Genomic DNA, 25,292 nt, shown 5'->3' with positions numbered 1-25,292 from the left:
CTTTTGCTCATACCTATCCAGGTCAGTGTATTTAAGCTAGAGGATCAGCCTGCAAGCTAGGCAAACATAATTTTTAAGAGGTCAGTAATGGCAATCTTCATGTTTTCTTAACCACTTAAGCCCCAGCCCTATTTCGGACACTTTTTGTTTACAAGTTAAAACCAGTATTTTTTTCCTAGAAAACTACTTAGAACCCCCAAACATTATATATATTTTTTTAGCTAAGACTCTGGAGAATAAAATGTCGGTCACTGCAATATTTTTTGTCACGCGGAATTTCACTGCATTTAAAAAATACTAAACAGTAAAGTTAGCCCATTTTTTTTGTATATTGTGAAAGATGATGTCACGCCGAGTAAATAGATACCCAACATTTTATGGTTTAAAATTGCGCCCCCCCCCCCCCCCCTCGTGGGATGGCGACAAACTACGGTCAATAGAGATCTCAATAGGCAACGATTTAAATTTATTTAACGGTTACCAGTTTAGAGTTAGAGTGTAGCTCATTTTTTTAATTATTGCCCACACTCTGGCGATCGCGGCGATACCTCACATGTGTGGTTTGAACAGCGATTTCATTCGCGGCTCGACTTTCGTATACTTTTTCTTTTGTGCGCGAGCTAATGGTGACGGCTAAAATTTTTATTTATTTTTTTTTTCCTATTTATTCATTTTTTTAACTTTATTACAGGTTTTAAAAAAAAAAAAAAAAATCTGATCACTTTTATTGCTGTCACAAGCAATGTAAACATCCCTTGTGACACAAATATGTAGTGACAGGTACTCTTTATGGAGGGATCGAGGGTCTAAAAGACCCTAGACCCCTCCACTACACTTCCATGTATGCAAAACGCCGAAAACAGCGTTTTTGCATACAGCCGTTTTTTAAATTTGCCGCCTTTTGCAGCACAGTAACCCGGAAGTGACATCATGGACGCCGCCTCCGTGTACATCATCGGAGACCCGATCGATGCCGTTTCTGGCTTTGATCGGGACTCCATCCAGCCGGCGGACGTGCCGGCTGGGTGCTCGGGGGTCCCGGTGGGACGGGACCCCCGAGCAAGTCACGGAAGGGGGGGACGTCCCCTCCCGCTCACCCGGGTAACGATCGAGCGGCTCCCAAGCCGCATCGGTCTTTACCGACGGAAAGCCGACCGTCGGCTCTAAACCACGGTACCGGGATGGTGTCTCTAGCTAGAGGCATCATCCCGGTATACTACCGCAAAGTCTGCCGACGTATATTATGTAAAGATTTATGTAATTTTTATAGGTTTTTTTTCTTACTAGTAATGGCGGCGATCTGCGATTTTTTTGCAGGACTGCAACATTGCGGCGGACAGATTGGACCCCTAACTGACATTTTTGACACTTTTGGGGGTACCAGTGACATTACTACAGTAATCAGTGCTAAAAATATGCACTGTTACTGTAATAATGCCATTGGCAGAGAAGGGGTTAATACTATTGGGTGATCAAGGAGTTAAATGTAAGCCTAGGGGAGTGATTCTAGCTGTGGGGGGGTTGGCTTGTGAGATGACCATAGGGACATGCGATCCTATATAGTAGGATCGCATGGTCTCTGTGATCATCTCAGGGAGAATGACAGACGGCTGTGTTTACATCAGCTGTCCGTCCTTCTCTGTCAGCGGGGAAGATCGCGACTGGCTGGCGACCATCGGAGCCGTCTGACACTCGAGCCAGCTTCGCTGCTGACGATCGGGGGCACGCTCGCCCCCTAGCTCCTCCCAGGCGAGCGCCGTACATGCACGGGACTTTGCCTGGGAGAGCCAGCCTGCCGCCTAGTTTTGCGGATAGACAGGAAAACCCAAAAGCGGGAGCCTGACACACGCAAGAACAGGCTAGCCCGCACAAGAACCAGTACAAAAGTACCAGAACATCACAGTAATAAAAAACAAAAAATAATCAAAACAAGAATCTAACAAAACAACAAAAGAGGTGTGTTCACAGGTGGCTCATTGTGCCCCCAATGTCACTAATAATACCCCATCATCGGTCCCCAGTCAAGTGCAGAATTTCAACAGCAGTAATTTCTACTAACCCCATGTAGTATACAGCACAGTATTCCCAATTTATGACTGTCTTCTGCAGCCCATTCCCAGTCTCCAATCAAACCTGTAGCGTGTCCACAGTCTCTGACGTTTATTTCCTTTATTATGTCTGCAGTCTCTGACCGTCTTTTTTAGCATTAAATGTACTGAACATGTGAGACCCTTTGGTGTCATCAAGGGCCATAGCTGAGGCCCCCTGTACCTTTTAAGTTGAGAAAGAGTACCCTAACTACATTGTATTCAGTAGGACATCTGTCTGTCTATGTTAAAACTTATTGACAGTCGCCAGATCTAGTTGTTTTGAGCCAGATTGAGTGGCAATCTCATCTCTGACACAAAGGTTTGGCTAAGTCGAATGTTGGTATCTTTGGCAGTGCTGACTCCCCCAGATTCTTAAGGGATGCCAGATCACCCCTGAATGGCCAGCAACCCTCCTATATCTATGGGCCCTTTTAGGCCACATATCACTTGCTGATACATGCTAAGTGTGTCCATAAATGGTTCATTCATTTGAAGCAATGCTCCACCTGCACTGCTAGGAGACATTTGTGAGCTGTTCAGATGGTAAGAATTATTATTATTATTAATATTATTATTATTATACAGGATTTATATAGCGCCAACATATTATGCAGCACTTTACAATATAAAAAGGAGACAATACAGTTACAATACAATAAAATACAAGAGGGTGAAGAGGGCCCTGCTCATGAGAGCTTACAATCTAATAGGGTGGGACAAGTGGTACAGAAGATTGTAACTGTGGGGGATAAGCTGATGGAAATGAAACAAGATTATTTGGAGGCATGATCAGGGATCACCTAAAGGCAGCCAGAGTAGGAGATAGCCAGACAGATTGCGGTAGAGAGATTCAGAGGATGGGAGAGGCTCTGGAGAAGTCCTGGAGACGAGCATTGGAGGCGGAGACAAGGGAGCTTGAGAGCAGGAGATCTTGAGAGGAGCAGAGAGGTAGGTTTGGGTGATATTTGGAGACAAGACTGGTGATGTAGCTCGGGGCAGAGTTCTGATTGATAAGGTAGATGAGTCTGGCAGCAGCATTCATGATAGACTGAAGAGGGGATAGCCTATGAAGAGGTAGGCCTATGAGAAGGGAGTTGCAATAATCAAGGCGAGAAATAACAAGGGAGTGAATGAGTAGCTTGGTGGTTTCAGTAGTTAAAAAGGGGTGAATTTTAGAGAATTTACGGAGGTAAAGTCTACAAGCTTTTGACAACGATTGGATTTGGGGCTGAAAGGACAGGTGAGAGTTTAGGATTACACCTAGTACTCTGGCATGAGGGCAGGGATTGATGGTTGACCTTGAGTGAAAACTCATGGATAAGGGCACAGGCAGGGTAGAATATTATCAGTTCAGTTTCAGAGTGATTTAGTTCAAGGATGTGGTGCAACATCCATGCCGATATGTCAGTTAGTAAGTTAGTGTAGCACTACTCCTTGAGGACTGCTGGATAACACACTCTCGGGTCCCTCTGGGTTACCGTTAGCAACACTGGTATTCACAGATTACCACTTTACTTCTTGGCTCAGTCAATGATTAGTCCAGGGGTATGTAGTTGTTTTTTGGGTGTTTTATTTTAAATAGGGATGGGAGAAGGGAAGAGTGGGATACTCCAAATCAAACTATTCACAATGGATGAGGACTCCTGTCTGAAGATGCAACCTGGCTTTAATAGAATCCAATTCTGTGGATTCTGTGGTGGTGTGCAGATGACTTAGCTGGGTAGATTATCTTCAGGATACCCGCCTAGTATCCCCTTTCACTCCACAGACTGACACCTGTCCTCTGACTATCCTACTCCGGGGTCGCCCCCCTCAGGTCAAGCCCCTAGACACGATACCCTGAACTCATGATACTGTTTTTTGAGGGTCTCGAGTGTTTCTACCTCTCCAGTCAGTTCTCCTGGCCCTCTGGGTTCAGTTCCTTTCCTCTGGTCCCCAGGCCGACTGCCAGTGACCAGGTGCCACTGCTAAAGAGGAGGAGGAAGCCGCCACCCTCCCTCCAGGACTCTGCTCACCAGCCAAAGACCCCGCCGCACGTGTGCTCCTGGCTTTTATACAGTATCCCATAATGCATCGAGACAGCCAGTCTCTACCAATCACCTGGACTGTATCAAAGCCTGTGTACCCATTGGTCAGGTTTCCTCCCATTGTCCAACATGCCTCCCTATCGGACCAGTGTGAAACACTATCTAGACCCAATGAATTACACACTGTGAGCACACTGAACAGACCTAACTCACAGATCCTGCTCTCTGGTAGACAGAAAGCAATATAGATTTTCCTGCTGCTCCTCTGATAGGCAGACAGAGCCAAAACTATACTCTCTCAATAGCAGGGTGCTACATTTGTAATGCAACAGGAGACTGAAGGAGTGAGGTGAGGAGTAGACAGGTAGATTTGGGTGTCATCGGCGTAGACAGGGGCGTAACTACAGGGGTTGCAATCGCTACCGGGCCCCATGCTCCAGGGGGCCCGGTAGCAAACCAGTGGGTGAACTTCTAGGATCTCAAAGGTCACACTTGCGACCGGGCCCTGGCATTTCACCACTGTGGGGAGGCCCCAAGATTGCAGGAAGGGGGCCCACTGCAGAACTTGTGAAAGGATCCTGATGCGGGACCATAATAAAAGGCCATGCAATGAGATTAAAGAGCCCCAGGATTAGTGGGAAGAGCCCCGGGCTTGAAGGGAAGGGTCCCGGCCAGGGGTCTGGGGGGCCCTTCATGGTTTCTTGCATCGGGGCCCTGAAGGTTCTAGTTACGCCTCTGGGCGTAGAGATGGTATTGGAAGCTGTGGCAGTTTATCAAGTGACCAAGGGAGGCGGTGTATAAAGAGAAGAGAAAGGGTCCAAGAACAGAGTCTTGGGGGACCCCTACAGAAAGAGGAAATGGAGAGGAGGAGACAAAGTTGTAGGTAACACTTAAGGAGCGCTGTGATAGGTAGTAGTAGAACCAAGATAGAGCAGAATCTTGGACGCCAAGGGAACGAAGTTTACTGAGAAGGAGCGGGTAGTCAACAGTAAACAAGGCCGCAGAGAGGTCAAGTAGTAGTAGTAGTATGGAGCAGTGGCCATTGGTTGTAGCAGTTAGTAATGGCTAATTAGCACTTAGGGAGATTTTCAGTTTGTTGAAAAATCTACCTTTGTACATGGAAATCCTAATACTAAGGAGAAAAGTAAAAGGTCAAATACTATAGATAGAGCCAAGTGAGGATCATGGCATGATGTGCTGGAGCTACACATGGAAGGATGGATGATTTCACTCCACGTCTTTAACTGCCTTTTTCTGGCCAGTCTCCTTGAACAGTACAAGGATATTGTAAGAGATAGCCAGTGGATATATACACTCAGCTACACAATGTGTACATGTCTGTGAAGGTTGTAAATGTTTGCAAAAAGCATTGTCTTGACACCAGAGCACTCTCATTGTCTTTTCAGTTGATTGTCATCTTTAACAGGGTAAATATTTTTGTAAATCCATATATACTGTATAAACAGACAAGAAAGGTCAAAGCTCTTGGATGATATAAAATGGTACCTAATAAAGCTAACCCAATAAATATTATGCATGTCAGTGAATATAGTGACTGATTTGTGCCCAGGTTATTTGATGCTAGGATTTAGACACATTAGTCTGGTTTTTGGAAAAGCGTATGGGCTACAAATGATCGAAACAGATAATTTTGGACACAAACAGTCAACTGATTCCAAATGGTGTCTAGACATAAACAAAGACCAGAGCCACAGTACACAGTCTATGTACAGATTGTGTGATATGCAGTAAATAATTTACATGTGATCAGCTGGATGAAGGATTGTATCAGAAGCACTAATCGTCTCCAGTATTGAAATGCTTCTGGCCTGGCTGTGATTAACTATGTGCTAGCCTGACAACAGACACCAGATGACAGTTGCCCATCTGACTGTGTCTGACCTTGCCTGTTTAACTCCTCTCCACATAACACCCTGGGATAACAACTACACATACAAGTCAACAAATCTGTTCTAACCACTATGGTTTCTGAGAGGACAGCAACAAACCCTATTCTTCACTTGGGTTCCCTTCCTCTAACACAGGCCATACCCAAGTTGAATTTTGCTTGAAAATGTTTGTATTTGGAACGTTCTTTAAATTTTTTTAAGGCCAGCCTAAAGCAGAGTATACACATATACACTATATTTAAACATAAATACAAATGTTGCAGCGCTCAAAAGACAATAAGGTGCAAAAGCATAAAGTGCATGGAATATATATATATATATATATACAGTATATATATATATATATATATTCAGTATTTATGTTTATTTAGTGTATGTATATTTTGCACTTTTTTGCCAGCAGCTATTGTTAGTTTTATATTTAAAGCGTTGATTCACCTTCTATATACACTATTGTCAAAAGTTTTGGGACACCTACCTTTTACGCACATTAACTTAATGGTATTCCAGTTTTAGTCTGTGGGGTTCAATATTGAGTTGGCCCACCCTTTGCAGCTATAATAGCTTTAACTCTTCTGGGAAGGCTGTCCACAAGGTTTAGGAGCGTGTCTATGGGAATGTTTTACCATTCTTCCAGAAGCGCATTTGTGAGGTCAGGCAATGATTTTGGACGAGAAGACCTGGCTTGCAGTTTCTGCTCTAATTCATCCCAAAGGTGTTCTATCAGGTTGAAGTCAGGACTCTGTGCAGGCCACTCATGTTCATCCACCCCAAACTTGTTCATCCATGTCTTTATGGACCTTGCTTTATGCATTGGTTCAAATCATTTGGTGGAGGGGGGATTATGGTGCGGGGCTGTTTTCAGGGGTTGGGCTTGGCCCCTAAGTTCCAGTGAAGGGAACTCTTAAGGTCAGCATACAAAGACATTTTGGACAATTTCATGCTCCCAACTTTGTGGGAACAGTTTGGGAATGGCCCTTCCTGTTCCAACATGACGGCGCACCAGTGCATAAAGCAATTTCCATAAAAACATGGATGAGCGAGTCTGAGGGGGAGGAACTTGACTGGCCTGCACAAAGTCCTGTTCTCAACCAGATAGAACACACTTGGGATGAATTAGAGCGGATACTGCGATCCAGGCCTTCTTATCCAACATCAGTGCCTGACCTCACAAACCAGGAATGTGTAAGAGGCAAGCTTCCCCATTACCAAGAAGTGCCAAGTGCCCAAGTAGGATATTAGGAGCAGAGAGGGGGAAATGTTGCTTCCTGCACTTTATATGTGTTATCAGCTTTTTGAATTAAAAAAAGTTACAGTGACCTGTCACCCTCTAGTGTGCTAGAATAGGTATACATAGTTAGCTATAGCGAAGGTAAATTTGGCTTGGCTGAGTGCCAGGCATGGGTTGAATCTGGGTCAGGTATAAGTGACTCAGGGAGGCTGGATGACTCAGCATGCAGCATCTCTGGTGACTCCCCCTATTTCTGGAACCTTGGAGAAGTTTCCAGAAGTAGAGGGTGGAGTCTAGAAGTACCTGCTTGGAGTATTCATGAGGGCCCCAGCCAATCCCAAGCAAAATGGGCTAGCAGGGGGCAGGCCACTTCAAAGACTCATGAGTTATGCCAGCAGGGGCAGTCAGGTGGAAGATGGAGGAGTGCTGAGGAGGCTGTCAGGGACCCTAGCCTGGGGGCGGTGACCTTGGGTGCTGGAGGGACCCTCTACAACCCACAGAGGAAATCCTTACTGGAGGTACAAGAGCAAGGAGAGGACAGCAGAAGCAGGTCTGCACGTCCAGGTGTTCTCCAGAGAAGTCAGCTGGGTAGGTTGGTGAGTTAGCAGTCTGGGAGGACTGTGGAGAGAGAGAGAGAGTGTCAGTCTGGATGACTGTGGTGGAGAAGTAGCCAGGCGGGCTGGCAGTGTCTGAAGAGATGGTGCTGGCATCAGTAGCCACATGTAAGCTGGACTCTGAACTTTGCTACACAGCCCAGGGTCCCTGCCTGTAAAGGGCTTTTGCTGCTGATCTGGTTGAGCGTCTGGTCAGATCCATTAAAGTGTCCCAGATGAGTTTTTTTCTGGAAGCAAATGTGCTGGAGGAAGAGAGGAGTGTATAAAGACTGTATATAGGAGAAGTTGTCCCTGAAGTTGTTTAAAGTCAAGTGGGCATCCCATAATACCCCTATTCCCCATTCAAGTTTATTCCCCTTAATAAACAAAAAAAAGAAAAACTAAGTACTGGACTATTTTCTGACTCTGGGAGTGTGCCTGGCTGTGCAGGGTGGGGATCCCATTTCACTTGTGGCTCCAGTGCACTACAGTGACAAAAGCACTTTGATGCAAATAATTTTATCAATGTGCTGTAATGTACTAAAAACCATGGCACTATGTATGGTTTGTAATTATAGACAATAGAGGAAGTAACTATACATTTGTATATAACATATACATTAATTTCTAGTAAACATTACAGTATAAATTGTATGTGAAGTCAGTGGAAATATAATACCATTAATATGTACGGTTACTTAAAACAGCAGGAATCAGCACGTGCTCACTGCACAGGTAGTTGGCAGAGCAACTATTAGACCCTATGAGGCCTCTCACCTTTGACTCCTGGCTCCAAGAGTCATCCTCAGATAAAAAAAAAATAAAGCTAAAAGGCTAAAGTATAATGGGTAAGCCTGCATAGTTACAATAATTTAAAACTAAATATCTACATTCTTGCATTAACCCAAGTGTGAATTATTCTCTTAACCATTATTTGATCATTTGCAACCCTTTTACTCACGCAGAGTGAAAAGTCCAGGCTTCCATGAAACTGGTCGGTGATGCAATTTCTAAAGGAAGGCTTTTCCTTGGCAGTTGTGATTTATAACTCCTACAGCTTGTTGTGAATGTTCCTGAATCCCTAGTATCTTCTCCATGGGAGAATGAACCATATCAGGTTAACACAGTATAAACACAAAGATATAGAAAGGAGCATCCTAAATGCAAAGTACTACACTTAAAGTGGAGTTCCACCCTATTTTTATACTTACCTCCATCTTCTCGCTCCGGGTCACCTGAAAAAGAAATGGATAATCGCATATTTTTTTTTTTTTACTTACCTCGTAGCGAAGAAAAAATACTTACCTTACTTCCTTCTTCCTCCTTCCTCGGCCGCGGCCCGTCGTCACTTCCTGGCTCTGCAATGATTCCTGGGAGCTGAACGTCATAGCTCCCAGGAATCATTGCGCCTGCACCGGCCCCGACGTCAGTTCCGGGTCGCGCGCGTCATCCCCTTCTAAACAGCTTCTGGGCATGCCCAGAAGCTGTAGAGGGATGACGCGCGCGACCCGGAAGTGACGTCGGGGCCGGCGCAGAGCATCGTGGGACCAAAGAAGGCGGAAGAAGATGCCGAAGGGGATCTCGCTGGCTTCAAGCTGCCCACATCTGAGATGGCAGCGCTGGACAAGACGTTTGCAAGGTAAGTATTTGTCCTAACAGGTAAGTGCAACCCGGGACAGATCAGAGGCTAGCCATTGTGGAATGCACTAGCCCTGACTGTCCCGGGGGTATTAAAAAAAAAAAAGAAAATCCAGGGTGAAACTCCGCTTTAAGAAATTAAAGAGGAAACCCAACTTTATTTTTCCTTAAAAATTACACTGCCCATGTCTGTTAAAGGTGAAGTTTAGTTGTTTTGTTAATTGTTCTTTAACCACTTGCTGACAGCTCACTGGAGCTCTACTGCGGAAAAGTGGCTCGTTCCTATCCAGCGACGTAGACCTACGTCGCTGGACTCCTCCCCTTGTGGGCAGCGCACACGCGCCGCCGGAGGCTCGCTCCCGCTGTATTCAGTCACAGCGGGAGTCGGGCCAGGGGAGGAGCGGCGGTGATCACCGCCGCTCTTCCCCGATCGTCGGGGAATTGAGTTTGGAGATACGCCCTCTTGTGTAAACAAAGCGGGCGGATCTCCTAAGTGACAGACAGTGACAGATTGCAGGGTTCAGCATAGCTGAACCTGCGATCTGTCCCTGTGTCACTCAGTCACCTCCCCCCACACACGTTAGTAAGCACCAGGCATACATTAACCCCTCCCTCTCCAATAAAATTAACCCCTTCCCTGCCAGTGTCATTTTTACAGTAACAGTGCATATTTATAGCACTGATTACTGTAGTAATGTCACTGGTACCCCCAAAAGTGTCAAAAATGTCAGTCAAGGGTCTGATCTGTCCACCGCAATGTCGCAGTCCCCCAAAAAAAGTCACAGATCGCCGCCATTACTCGTTAAAAAAGAAACACCAAAAATGACAGAAATCTTTCCCTTAGTTAGTAAACGCAATAACTTTTGTGCAAACCAATCAAAATACGCTTATTGTGATTTTTTTTACCAAACATAGGTAGCAGAAAACAAATTGGCCAAAAATTAAAAAAAATTTTGATTTTTACATTTTTTTGGGGGGGAATTTCATATAAAAAAATGAGAAAAATATTGTTATTCTTTCAAAATTTACGCTCTTTTTTTGTTTATAGCGCAAAAAGTAAAAATCGCACAGGTCATCAAATACCACCAAAAGAAAGCTCTGTTTGTGGGAAAAAAAGGACATAAATTTCGTTTGGGTACGGTTTTTGCACGACCGCACAATTGTCAGTTAAAGTCGCACAGTGCAGAATCGCAAAAAGTGGCCTGGACGTAAGACAGCAAAATCCTCCGGTGGTAAAGTGGTTAAATCAACACTGGGGATGGTACTTACAATAAGTGAGAATTGTCCCTCCATTCTGGTGGCTGCTGTGTTCCTTGCATTCTTCAGCCCTCTGCCCTCACCAGATTAAAAGCACTGTATGAATGGAGGATAGGAGGATGAATAAAAGGCCTGCAGCTTCTTTTCATAGATAATTTTTCATTGCGGTAAGCTATGGTACAGCTTCTATGAATGAAAAAGGGAGGAGGAAAGGGCGGGACCCAGTGGCAGCTGGTGCTCCATCGGTCGGCGGCAGACGGACCTGACCTCGGACCCCCCCTCCCCCCGTTGCTCCAGACGCATTGCGCACCATACCCACACACCCCCAGTGGCCGTTCACTCACTCTGTGCTGCCCCCGGACTGACATGTTCCCCCTCAGGTTCCTCCTTGTCCCCCCTCCATTGGTTGGACTTCCCCTGCATTTCCTTGGCATCATGGCGGCTGTCTCCTCCCTCCTCCTCCTTCACCAATTGGATGGTGTCAGGGTGCCAGGAAACCAGACCACATGGGAATGCAGGTAAAATTAAGCAGTTTATTGGAAGAAACAACAACAATAATAATCGCATAGCAACAGTGAGGAAATGAGAGCAGGAACAAGCCTGGGTCAAGTCCAGGAGCGGGTAGTAATCCAAACCGGGGTCGGATCCAGATGTGGGTAGCCTGCCAAAGCCGGGTCGTCTGCCAAAGCCAGGTCGTCAGCCGATGCGGGGTTGAGAGCCAGGAGAGTCTTCAGCCAAGCCAGGTCATGCACGGAGGAACACAGAGAACAAAAGACTGCTAGCAGAGATGCACCTTGAAGCACAAAGACAAGGGCAATGATAGCAACCCAGCAGGTGATAGATATAGTCAGGTGTTTGACATCATCAATGTGCGATGCCCAGGCAGCAGGAAGTGATGATGCAATCAGAGTCTATAAGAGGCAGCAGTTTGCACACGTCCAAGATGGCTGCCAGCAGGAGGGCAAGTTAAAACTTTGACAGTACCCTCAAAGGCCCCTCCTCCGCGGCGCAAAAAACAGTTTCTGAGGAACGCGAGCATGAAAAGCACAGAGAAGGGCGGGAGCATGAACATTAGCAGGGGGAACCCAGGAGTGCTCCTCAGGACCATAACCCTTCCAGTGCACCAGGTACTGAACCTGACCGTGGAACAGACGAGAATCCAAGATGCTGCTAACCTCTTACTCCTTATGATTGCCCACAGGATTGGGATGAGGACGGGGAAGTGAAGAAGAATAGCGATTGCAAATCTGTGGCTTCAAAAGTGACACATGAAAGACATTGGAGATACGCATGCCAGGGGGAAGATCAAGGGCATAGGCTACTGGGTTCACCTTATGGAGGATGCAAAAAGGCCCAACAAAACAGAATGGCAGTTTTGGAGTAGGCACCCTGAGGTTGAGATTATGGGTTGACAACCACGCCCTCTCTCCAACCTGTTACGAAGGAGCAGATAAACATCTCTGGTCAGCCTGGAGCTTCTGACGCTGTGCAGAGACCCGTAAAAATACTTGAATCTGCACCCAAGAGGAACGGAGAGCACGAAGATGATCCTCCACAGCCAGGATGCCCTGTGCTGAGAACGACTCGGGCACACAGGGGGTTGTAACCCATAATTGGCCATGAATGGAGACAAGAAAAGGAAGAAAAGGAAGGAGTTAGTGAGCAAAGGATGGTGAACCAAGCTAACTAGTAGGCCCCAAGTATGGGGAATTGGGACTAACGGGCGCATTAGATAGAGCACCACTCAATGGGAAAAAGAGTAGACGGGCAGGGAGTGCCCAAGGAGACCATCATAATCTACTCTAGGATCTTGTAAAAGTCAGATTTACAACTTGGCAGGACCAGCCAGGGGAAATGGGGGGGGGGAAGGATGGGAAGGGTTGGAAGGGTATGGGGTGGGGGAAGGAAAGGGAAGGGTGGAGAGTGGAGGAAATTAAGAAGAAGAAAGTTTTGTGCGGAATCTGAAAAATCTTCTGTTGATGTCGTTTCCCCTTCTGATCTCTGGGATAAGTCCTTCTTAGACGACCCCATGCACCCGTATTCAGTTTAGACTGAGGGTGAGAGAGAGAGGAAGTAAAGTACAGGAGGAGAGAGGAGAAGGAGAAACTAAATTGCTACCCTAAATTTCTTGACATATAAAATAAGAGTATTATATATGCCAATCAAAAGACATAAGGTACTAGAAGCACTTAGACAATATTCTGCTAGTATAATATTTCTCCAGGAGACACATATTGCACAAGATACATATATTCAAAAACTACTCAGTTTGGTACTATGGAGACTAAGAGAAACTAAGAGAGCAAAGGGGGTAGCAATTAGTATGGCAAAGGAACTATTAATATAAATAGATTAATAACAGATAAGTTAGAACAAAAACACAAAAAGAGTATGAAGACACAACAATCCTTAGTATTAAAAAGAGATAAATTAAAAGAACTAATGGAGGAAGAGACAGGACGGGCATTCAATAGAGTCGCTAGAGAAAGATATAAATGAGGAAATTCTTAGCAAGAGTTTTAAAGAATAAAAAGTCTATTGACTACATAGAAAAAATAAGAAATAATGGAGGAGAAATGTTACACTCAACAACAGAAATAGCTAAAGCATTCCAGAGTTACTATGGTGCCCTATATACAGTGAGGCAAAAGGGGCCACAATAAGCAGAACAAAAAATAAAAAAAAAGATACAAATATACATATGAAGCAAAACTACCTAGAATAACAACAGAAAAGCTGCAAGCTCTTGAGGCACCAATCTCACAGGAGGAGATAACGGTAGCATTAAAAAATTCAGCGACAGGGAAAAGCCCAGGACCTGATGGATTCACGATCCGCTACTATAGAAAGTTTAAGGAAATATTAGTACCAAAATGTTGCAAATATATGAATGGGATACTAGAAGGAAAGGAGATGAGAGTATAATCATTACAAGCGTATGTAACGAAAATACCTAAAGAGGGGAAGGATGCAACTCTGTGCTCTAGTTATAGGCCGATAGCGTTATTAAACACGGATACAAAATTATACGTCCTAGCAACTAGAAGTCCTAGCAACTAGATTAAAAGATTTAATTCCGGAGTGGATCCATGCAGATCAGACTGGATTCATCCTAGGTAGGGAGGGGAAAGACAACGGGATAAGAACGTTACTATAAATACACAAATCTAGAGGTGTCAAACCTCCAAACTTACTACTGTCAATAGATGCTGAAAAAGCATTTGACAGGGTAGATTGTGAGTTTATGCTAGAAACAGTGGAAGATTTAGGCATTGGCCCTAGGATGAACCAGTGGATAGGAGCACTGTATAGGAATCCAACAGCATCAGTAAAGATTAAAGGAAATGTATCGCCTCCTTTTGAAATGCGTAATGGGGCGAGACAGAGGTTCCCCCTTTTTCCACCCTCTTGTTTGTTCTGTCACTGGAACCACTGTTAGCTATCATACAGAACAACGTAGACATAGGGGGAGCAGAGGTTGGACATGAGGAATGTAAGGTAGCAGCATATGCTGACGATATCCTGTTCTATATTACTAATCCTAGAATAACTCTCCCAAATGTAATCAAAGAACTAAAAAAATATGGGGAACTATTACATTTCAAGATAAATCCTATAAAGTCAGAAGTGTTAAACATTGGGTTAAGTAAAAGAGAAGAACTGGCATTACAAAACGAATTCCCATTTACATGGGGGAAAACAGAACTAAAATACCTTGGGATAAACCTAACTCCATCTTTAAAAAACCTTTATCATGTCAACTATATCCCTATGTGAAACGAGATAAAAGCAGATATTAAAAAAATGTCAATACGTCCACTCTCTTTGCTGGGTAGAATAAATATGGTCAAGATGGTAATACTACCTAAAACTTTATACAATTTTGTTACCAAAAGATATTCCACAGACATATTTTAAAGCAATAAAAACAATGAGTTCATTTGGCAGGGGAAGAAGCCTAGATTACAGTACACGGCACAAAGCAAAGACAAATCACAGAAAGGGGATTAGCAGCACCAGACATAAAAAAGTACTACACAGCAGTTATAATCTCACAAATGATAGAATTGACAAGATAAGAGATGGGTTAAGATTGAAATCACATTAACCACTTAAGCCCCGGAGGATTTGGCTGCTAAACGACCAGGGGGTATTTTGCGATTCGGCACTGCGTGACTTTAATGGACAATTGCGCGGTCGTGCGACGCTGTACCTAAACGAATTTGACGTCCTTTTTTTCCCACAAACAGAGCTTTCTTTTGGTGGTATTTGATCACCTGTGCGATTTTTTGATCACGCGCTATAAACAAAAAAAGAGTATCAATTTTGCAAAAATAACAATATTTTTCACATTTTTTTATATGAAATTCCCCCAAAAAAAATGTAAAAATCAAAATTTTTTAACATTTTCGGCCAATTTGTTTTATCCTACCTATGTTTGGTAAAAAAAATCGCAAAAAGCGTATTTTGATTGGTTTGCGCAAAAGTTATCGCGTTTACTAACAAAGGGAAAGATTTTTGTCATTTTTGTTGGTTTTTTTTTTAACGCATAATGGCGGCGATCTGCGATTTTTTTTTTGCGGTACTGCGACATTGCGGCGGACAGATCGGACCCTTGACTGACATTTTTGACACTTTTGGGGTTACCAGTGACATTTCTACAGTAATCAGTGCTATACATATGCACTGTTACTGTAAAAATACACTGGCAGTGAAGGGGTTAACTTTTTTTAAAGGGCGGGGCTATGTGTGTTCCTAGGGGCGTGCTTTCTACTGTGATTGGCTGTGGCTTGAGCTGTAAGGACACTGATCAACGGATCTACATAGTAGATCCATCTGATCAGTGTTTTTACACTGAGGAGAATGACAGGTGGCTTGTTTACACAAGCCGCCTGACTTTCTCCCTCTCCCCCGCCGATCGCCGAGTGACCGGCGGACATCGGGTCCGCCGGTCACACGCGCGGGGGTTCCGTGACCGCACGGGAGCGGGAGCGCGCCTCCGCGGGCGCGCGCTCGCTCCCCAGACCCTCCCAGGCTAGTGACGTTAATTAACGTCACTCTGCCTGGCCGGGGCTGACCGCCGCAGTAAATCTACTTGCGGCGGTCGGCAAGCGGTTAAGTAGAACACAGCTAAAAGGGAATATTTGGATTCAACCAAAATATAGGAAAACATTTGTAGATATACATTAAATGACGAGTTGTTGATAAGACACGGGACACGATACACAGACTGGCCAACTGGGAATATAATTCACCTCTGTTACCACTAGAAGGCACAAAATATTTCACAACGGGGAATGAAACACAATATGGTAATTGGACCAAGAATACGCAAGGAGGAAAGATAAGGCCATTAGGCTTGTGACGGTATCAGATTTTCATGCTGCGATTAATTGATTAAGGTTTTGCCACGGTATACGGTATTATCACGGTATTCTATTATTAAATTTAAATTATTAAATTTCCACCTCACTTCAATTTCATTGCTGAATTTAGGGGCTTTGGTTCACTTATGCACATTATTATATAGTCAGTCAGTACAGACTCTGTGAACCAGGCCTAAAATAGGTCATCAAGCAGTGTCTGGCCTAACTGGTGATAACTGGTTCTGGCGCTCGGCTCCGATCCGATGGCCTGGTCATTAAGAGGGCAAATCCTTGTGGTCAAGAAGTGGTTAAACCTGAAGGAGGTGTTGTTTATAAATTACTTTACTATTGCTTTAGGCCTTGTTCACATGTATGCGGGTTGGTGGTTCACATTTGCACAGGCATAGCAGCCCATTGATTTGAATGGGCTGCTATGCCCTCATTTTCCGCAGAAAAAAGGTGCATGCAGCATTTTTTTAAAATTCAGTGGCCTTGAAATCCATCCTGCTTTTGCACCATGCGACTAACCTGCAGTTCCTGCTCTGGCAAGCTTTCTGCATTTTTTGTATACGTGGGCACGGCATTTAAAAATAAACAGTTTGCGTGTGCAGCAACGGCAGGTAAGTCGCATGGTGCAAAAGAAGGATGGATTTCATGGCCACTGCATTTTTTTAAATTCTGCATGCACCTTTTTTCAGCTGAAAACGCAGGCATAGCAGCTCAAGCCCATTCACATCAATGGGCTGCTATGCCTGTGCAAATGTGGGCCCCCAACCCGCATACATGTGAACCAGGCCTAAAGCAATAGTAAAGTCATTAATTGGTTAAACCTGCAGGAGGACCGGTGTTTTTATCTATTAATGACTTTACTATTGCTTTAGGCCTGGTTCACATGTATGCGGGTTGGGGGCCCACATTTGCACAGGCATAGCAGCCCATTGATGTGAATGGGCTTGAGCTGCTATGCCTGCGTTTTCAGCTGAAAAAAGGTGCATGCAGAATTTAAAAAAATGCAGTGGCCATGAAATCCATCCTTCTTTTGCACCATGCGACTTACCTGCCGTTGCTGCACACGCAAACTGTTTATTTTTAAATGCCGTGCCCACGTATACAAAAAATGCAGAAAGCTTGCCAGAGCAGGAACTGCAGGTTAGTCGCATGGTGCAAAAGCAGGATGGATTTCAAGGCCACTGAATTTAAAAAAAATGCTGCATGCACCTTTTTTCTGCGGAAAATGAGGGCATAGCAGCCCATTCAAATCAATGGGCTGCTATGCCTGTGCAAATGTGGGCCGCCAACCCGCATACATGTGAACCGCCAACCCGCATACATGTGAACCACCAACCCGCATACATGTGAACCAGGCCTAAAGCAATAGTAAAGTCATTAATAGATAAAAACACCGGTCCTCCTGCAGGTTTAACCACTTCTGGATCGCAAGGATTTGCCCCTTTAAAGACCAGGCCATCGGATCAGAGCGCCAGGACCAGTCATCACCAGGTAGGCCAGACACTGCTTGATGGCTATATAATAATGTAATGTGGGCTGCTAGGCGTGTGTGTGTGTATATATATATTTATTAGAGCTGCACGATTCTGGCCAAAATGAGAATCACAATTTTTTAGCTTGGAATAAAGATCACGATTCTCTCACGATTCTCTGTGTAACAAAAAAAAAAAAAATTGGGATAACTTTACTGTTACGTTTTTTTTTTTTTTTTTATTCATTAAAGTCTAATCATTGCGTTTGAAAGACTGCTGCGCAAATACAGTGTGACATAAAATATTACAACAATCGCCATTTTATTCTGTAGGGTCTCTGCTAAAAAAATATATAAAATGTTTGGGGGTTCTAAGTACTTTTCTAGCAAAAAAAAAACTGATTTTAACTTGCAAACAGCAAGTGTCAGAAAAAGATCCAGTCTTTAAGAGGTTAAACTTCCTTTCTCCCTGGCAGAGGGAAGGAAAAGATACAAATGTAATCATTTTTGTTTATAGTTAGGAGACTTAATGCTGAAAGGTGTTAGCTGAGTGAGTGAATGAGTCATCCAGCTCACTGAAATGTATCAATTCACAAGTCAGGCAGACTTGACAGAGAAACTCGGTATTTTAAAAATGCCACAATAACAATACCGTGGCTATGCAATACCGCGATATATCGAATTACCGAAAACCGGCATATGTCTAAAGGCCATATAATGAACCTAAAAGGAGGGGGAAAACCATGTCACTGAATGAATGGAGATATTTTCAGCTAAAACATTTTGTGGGATCCTTGCCACAACCCATCAGGTCCGAGAACGACTTGAACCTGGTCGAAAAACTATGTAGCCCACAAAAAAAAAACATAGTATATCTCCAATATATAAAATGCTTACTGGGATAATAGGTCTGAAAAAGCCTCCATTCATAGAAACATGGGAAAAAGAGATAGGATCATGATTAAAAGAGCAAGAAGTAAAATATAATAATTTGGGGCCAACGTAAACACCATCTAAATGAACTATAAATGTCTATCGAGATGGTATATAACACCGGTAAAATTACAAAAATACCAACCAGAGAAATCCCCACTTTATTGGAGGGGTTTGCGGCATGCGGGGCACGATGTTCAATATCTGGTGGGACTGCCCTAAGTTTCAGACTACTGGCAGAAAGTACAACAAAGTATTGGGAAAGTACAACAAAGTATTGGGAAGATCACAGGGGTTGATATCATTGATGACCCATGAGTTTGCTTATTCCATAAAACCAAAAAAAACAAAAAGATATTATAAAAGCACAATAGTACCAAACCTAATAAATGCAGCAAAGGGAGCAATCCCAAAAAAATGTCAAGAACCAGAAAGCTCACACTCAGAGACTGGTTTAAAAGAATTGAATACATATATAATATGGAGTACTTAGGTAGCAGAGAAGAAGATCAGAAAGAGGGTTTCTCAAACAAATGAAAGAAATGCGCAGACTTTAAAAAGACCAGCTAAAACCTAGAATTCAGGGTAGAGAGTAGGGGAGGAAGAGGGGAAGTATGCAAATAGAGAAGAAGAGGAGGATATACAACAGTGGAAGAAATTAGTTAAAGATGAGGGGAAGGGAAGGAGGGAGGGTATGTTGGGGGGGTACATAAGTATTAATGTTTCATTAAAACTTTTTTGTATGTACACATTGCATTGAAAATTAATACAATTTTAAATAAGAAAAATAAAACAAAATCTGCTTATATCTTTGACATGTACAGTATATCTATCCCCCCCCCCCCCCCCCATTGACACTGTATATTCCTTTCCAGCTTTACAGTGGTGTTATGAAGACCCATTTTTGGGGTGTTGTTAACTTAACATTGACAGAACTGAGTATGATTGTGATGTGGTGGAGCAAACGCACAGGAATCACTGTGAATCCAGCACCTCATCAAGGTGAACCAGGACTAAGGGTTTGGTGCAGAGGTGAGAGCTGGAAGGCGGGTAAGAATTGTGCATAGAGGTGAACTGGGAAGGGGAAGATTTGTGCAGAGGTGAGAGCTGGGAATGGGCGATTTGTGAAAGGAGGAGAGCTCAGAAGTGGGGGGGGGGGGGGTGGATTTGTGCACAGGGTAGAGCTGGGAAGGGAAGGATTTGTGCAGATGTGAGAGCTGTGGAGGGCAAGGGGCAGGTTGTGCAAAGTGAAAGCTCTTGGGGGGGGGGCGTGGCAGGTTGTGCAAGAAAAACAATGTGGAGGGGGGGCAGGATGTGCAGAAGTGAAATAGGCTTATGTTGGGAAGTGCAGAGGTGGGTTGTGGACAGATGGGTGCAGAGGTGAGGTGTGGATGGGGTGCTTAGGTGAACTGTGCACAGTTGAGTTGCATCCTTTTCTGTTTTTGTGGATCTAAAAATGATGGATTGGAGATAGCCTGATGTAAACAGACAACAGAGTCTGTTTACATCCAGACACCCATAGAGCTGTCACTGGTCCACTGGACACAAACTGAATGGGCAGAAATGTCAAACAACTGACATTTGTGCCGTTCAGCTCTGATTCAGCAGGGAATGTGCTCTATTGGTTGAACTAGAATGACTTGTGTCTTTTTTCAGTCAGACTAACTATGTACTGTAACTATGTAAAGACCGCCTGATGAACAGAGCGGATCCTGCTCAGTGTGGAAAAGCCCTAAGGGCTCGTTCACACTTGCTCAAAATACTAACGCTTATCAAACTTTATTAGGTGGGTTTGATAAGCGATTAATGAGCAATAAAATAGCTCCCCCAAATGCCCTATGCACGTTTGTGGCACATTTGACAAATCCATTTTTTGCCTTGTTAACCACTTCCCGCAAACTGACATACCTGTATGTCAGCTTGAAGAAGTATTTGCACCGGGGTGATGCCGCCAGCTGTACTGTTTTTTAGAGCCAGCGGTCAGCTTTCTGGTAAAAACAACGGCCGCTTGGTAGCTATCCCAGCGAGCGAAAGGGGACACCCCCCCCCTTCCCGCCACCTTCCGCCGCTCTGCCTGGGTCTCCCGTCCCATTGGGAGACCCGAGCAACCAGCCGCACTCACCCCAGTTGTCCAGTTGGTTAGAGTCTTGAATAAAGCTGGATTCGGCTTCGATCGGGTCTCCGATCAAGTAACCTGGAAGCGACGTCACTTCCGGTTTACTCGGATGCTAACGGCGCAGATTTATAAAAAGTGTCCATATTCAAAAATGTAGATTTCTGCATTTTAAATACTTTGAAGTGCATTGGAGGGGTTTGGGGTCTTTTAGACATCAGATCCCTCCATAAAGAGTACCTGTCACTGCCTATTACTCTCACAAGAGGTGTTTAGCGAATGGCAGGGGCAGACTGACCCATCGGATCATGGAGTCCAGGTTAGGTGGTGGGGAGAAGGCAGAGAAGACCTCGGAGAACGGGCAGGATGACAGTACCTATCTCTGAGTACCATGATCTCTACACAGCAAGTGGGTGGCCTATCAGTCAGGAGGGACAGTCCGGCTATCACACTAAATAGATACATTGGAAGGAGTGCAGCACAGCATCCCCATCGTCAGCAGAATGAGAATGGGCCCTGCCTGCTGATGGTCATTGAACATCCTCCTACTGCTGGCAGGAAGGTACTGGGCATTACACACACCTACCCACAGACACGGACTGGGACAGGGGAGCACAGGAGGGAGGGACGGCAGAGACACCCTCTATCTCCCACCCCCCTTCTCTCACCCACCCCCCCTTTCTGCACCCCACCTCTCAACCCCACCCCCTTCAACCCTCTCCCCCCCCTCTCTCTCTCACCCACTTTCACCCCCCTCTCTCTCTCTCTCTCATCCCCCTACACCCTCTTCCCCTCCCTTTCTCTCTCACCCCCCTCTCTCTCTACCCCATATTCCCCCCCTTTCTTTCACTTCCCTTTTTATTGCCCCCACCCCTGTCTTTATTGCCCCCCCTCACCCCCCTCTTTCTCGCCTCTCCTCACCCCCCTCTGTTTTCCCCTCTTCACTTTCTACCCCCCTCTCTCTCTCATCCCCCTCTCTATATCACCCCTTCTCTCTCTTTCTAACCACCCTCTATCTCACCCTCTCTCCCACACCCTCCTTTCTCTTTCTCTTATCCCATTCTATCCCTCCCTCATCCCCTCTCCCTCTCACCCCCTCTACCCTAGCCAGTCCATATACTACCCTAGCCTGTCTATATACCTGTGGACCAGGGCTGGCATGAGGAAGTGAGCCGGTGCCGCCACTATTTGTCTTTAGGCCAGGTCCAGAGGCACAGTTGCGGGCCTGCGGACCATGGCTGAAGTAATAGGTGGAGAGGAGCAGCAAAAATCTCCACCCCCGCCACCACCTCCACCGTATATATATGGGCAGGGCAAAGTGGTGGAGTCAGGAGCGGAGCCAACGTAAAATAAGGTTTTTTTTCTAGGGTGTCAAAAATCCTTGCACCAGCCCTGGACTCATCACTGCAACTTTGCTCTTGCTAGAGACTTGACGTGCAAATTTGCTACTAATTGGAAAAGTGTCAACTAGAACTTGTGCTTCAAGTGCTCTGCAAGTGTATAATTGCAGAGGAAATGTGAAGCAAGTCAACAAGGCTTATAATTCAACAATGCTGCACATTTGTGGCAAGTTATCCTTGCCATCTGGGTTTCATATCTGCATGCCCGAGGGCAGATTGATTCCAGGAAATAAATGTACCTGGAATCCTCTGCCGTTACTCAAGATGGCCACAGCCAGAAATGTTAGGGGGTGTTTTTCAAAGTGATTTCACAGCAAATTAAAGCATGGAGACATGGATGGATGGATGGATGGGGGAGTTTGCTCTGAATAATAAAAATTAATTTGATAGGATTTTTGGTATGTGGTGCTCAGGTGCAATGTGGCTCGACTTTAAAACCACTTCAGCCCCGGAAGGTTTTACCCCCCAAATGACCAGGCCATTTTATTCTATACAGAACTGCGTTGCTTTAACTAACAATTGCGCAGTCGTGCGACACTGTACCCAAATAATATTGATGCATTTTTTCCCCACAAATAGAGCTTTTTTTTTTTTTTGGTGGTATCTGATCACCTGTGCGATTTTTATTTTTTTGCGCTATAAACCAAAAAAAAAAAAAAACAATTAAAAAAAAAATAATATTTTTTACTTTCTGCTATAAAACATATCCAATAAAAAAATGTAAAAAATCTAACAAAAGTTGTAGCGTCTACAAACTATGGGATAGATCTATGGCCATTTTTTTAAATTGTTTTTACTAGTAATGGCGGCGATCAGTGATTTTTAGCAAGATTGTGACATTGCGGCGGACAAATCTGACACTCCCGTGACACTTTTTGGGGACCAGTGACACCAATAGTGCTAAAAGAAAATGCACTGTTACTGTATAAATGACACTGGCAGTGAAGGGGTTAACACCAGGGGCAATCAAGGTGTTTAGTGTGGTCCTAGAGAGTGCTTTCTAACTGTGGGGGGGGGGTGGATGCACTGGAGGAAAAGAGAAATCTGTGTTTCGGCTTAGGTGAAACACAAGCTCTCGCTTTGCCTCGCTGACAGAACAGCGGTCTGCCGTGTTTAGACAGACCGCCGTTCTGTCACTCCGCTGAACGATTGGCGGCAGGGGGGCCGGGACAAGGGGTGGGAAGGAGGGAGGGCTGCCCTGGTCACTGTGATAATTATGCGAGGTTTGAGGGCACCCCAAGGAGATTGGGGGGAGGGGATTTTTGTTGGGAGGGGTAATTAGGGGGGAGGCAGGAAGTTCTCTAAATTGTTCTAGGAGGGAAAATTTGGGAAGGTGTGCTAGGAGTGATGATTTGGGGGGGGGGGGGGTGGGTTGTATTTATTGAGAAGGGAGATGGGGGAAAATGATTTGTGCTAGGATGGGAGGTTTGGGTCCTTGGGCTAGAAAAAGTAATGTGGGGGGAGGGGGCAGAGGGTATTTCTGCTAGGAGGGACATTTTCTGGGGAGGGGGATTTGTGTTAGTAGAGATGATTCGGGGGCTTTTGTGTTAGGTGGGAACATTTGGGGAAGGGGAGATTTTGTGCTAGGATGGGGAATTGGGGGAGGGAAATTTGTGCTCGGAGGGGGGATTTGGAGTGTAGGTAGAGGATTTGTGCTAGGAAGGGGGAAAAATGTTTTTTTTTTTTTTTTGGAGCATATGTGGAATGAGAGGATTTGAGTTGAGCATGTAGATTAGCTCTCAATTTTTTGGGGGGGAGGGGATTTTTTGCTGACACACAGGGCAGCCATCAGAAATTTTGGGGCCCCTTACTCAGGCTTAGGCCTGGGCCCCTCCGGGCCTGACAAGCAATATTCCCCAGGGCCCGCACTCTGGCTGTCCCACCAAATCCGCCCACTGGCCATCCAACCGTGTCCTTCAGTACACACACTTTTATTTTAACACTCTTACAACTTAATATATGAAAATAATCCAATCCAGCAAAGATACAGACCCATAATTCAGCAAAGAAACATCCCAATCCAGCAAAGAGATGGCCTCAAATATTCAGCAAAGAGAAAGCCCAATCCAGCAAAGAGATGGCCTCAAATATTCAGCAAAGAGAAAGCCTAATCCAGCAAAGAGACATCCTTTCGGCTGCATTGGCTTACTCTGAGGCCGCCCTGCTTTAGCATTTGCTAGTTATTACAACTTGATCCCATTGGTTGGGGCCTGGGCGGCCAGGCCTCCCAGAATCCCATACAGGCCCACTACATGTGTATGGGCTGTCCCCCCTAATGGCAGCCCTGCTGACAAATAATGCTCATATACTTTGGGGGGGGGGGGTGCAATTTGGCATATTCACCCTGAGCATTATCCTGGCAGTGACCGTGGATCCCAGTGTTCTATCAGATTTCCCTACCTACGTAATTTCCGGTGCAGGATCGTCATGCACCAGCTGTAGCCGCGTCACACATCCTACTGCGCATGCGCGGAATTGGTAGGGAATTTTGATAACATCGTAAGGGGTGAGGCAAAAGTCCTACTGTGCATGAGCGGGTGCATGCGCACCAACGGATCAGGCAGCGGCATCTCTTATAACAAACATCCATCCGATCTCCATGGCAGACACTGCGCCGAGCCGACAATGGGACAATCCTATTCCCTACCCACACGCGAACGCCCACTGTCTCATTGTCGGGTCGGCGCAGTGTGGGGCATGGAGAGCGGATTGTCGGGTTGGTGCAGTGTCGGCTCGGCGCTGTGTCGGGTCAGCGCAGTGTGGGCCATGGAGATCGGATGGATGTTTGTTATCAGAGATCCCGCTGCCCAACCCGTTAATGAGCATGTGCCAGAACATGCACACTAGGACTTTTGCCTGACCCCTTACGACAGGGGTCTTCAAACTATGGCCCTCCAGTTGTTCAGGAACTACAATTCCCATCATGCCTAGTAATGTCTGTGAATGTCAGAGTTTTACAATGCCTCATGACATATGTAGTTCCACGACAGCTAGAGGGCCGTAGTTTCAGGATCCCTGCCTTACGATGTTATCAAAATGCCCTACCTATTCTGCGCATGCGCAGTAGGACTTGTGACGCGGCTACAGCTGATTCATGACGAAGCCACAGCTGATCCGAAATGACGGAGGTATGAAATTCTGATAGGGTATGGTATTCTGACAGAACACCGGCGGCCATCCAATCACAGCGGGTGTGGCGTGCTCCCTGAAATCTCATGCACAAAATCACGTATATGTTCGTGATTTTGTGCAAG

The sequence above is a fragment of the Pelophylax lessonae genome (assembly GCF_965119305.1).
Source record: "Pelophylax lessonae genome assembly, chromosome: 1".
In the NCBI taxonomy this organism is placed as follows: Eukaryota; Metazoa; Chordata; class Amphibia; order Anura; family Ranidae; genus Pelophylax; species Pelophylax lessonae.
Note: the sequence above shows the minus strand (reverse complement) of the source record.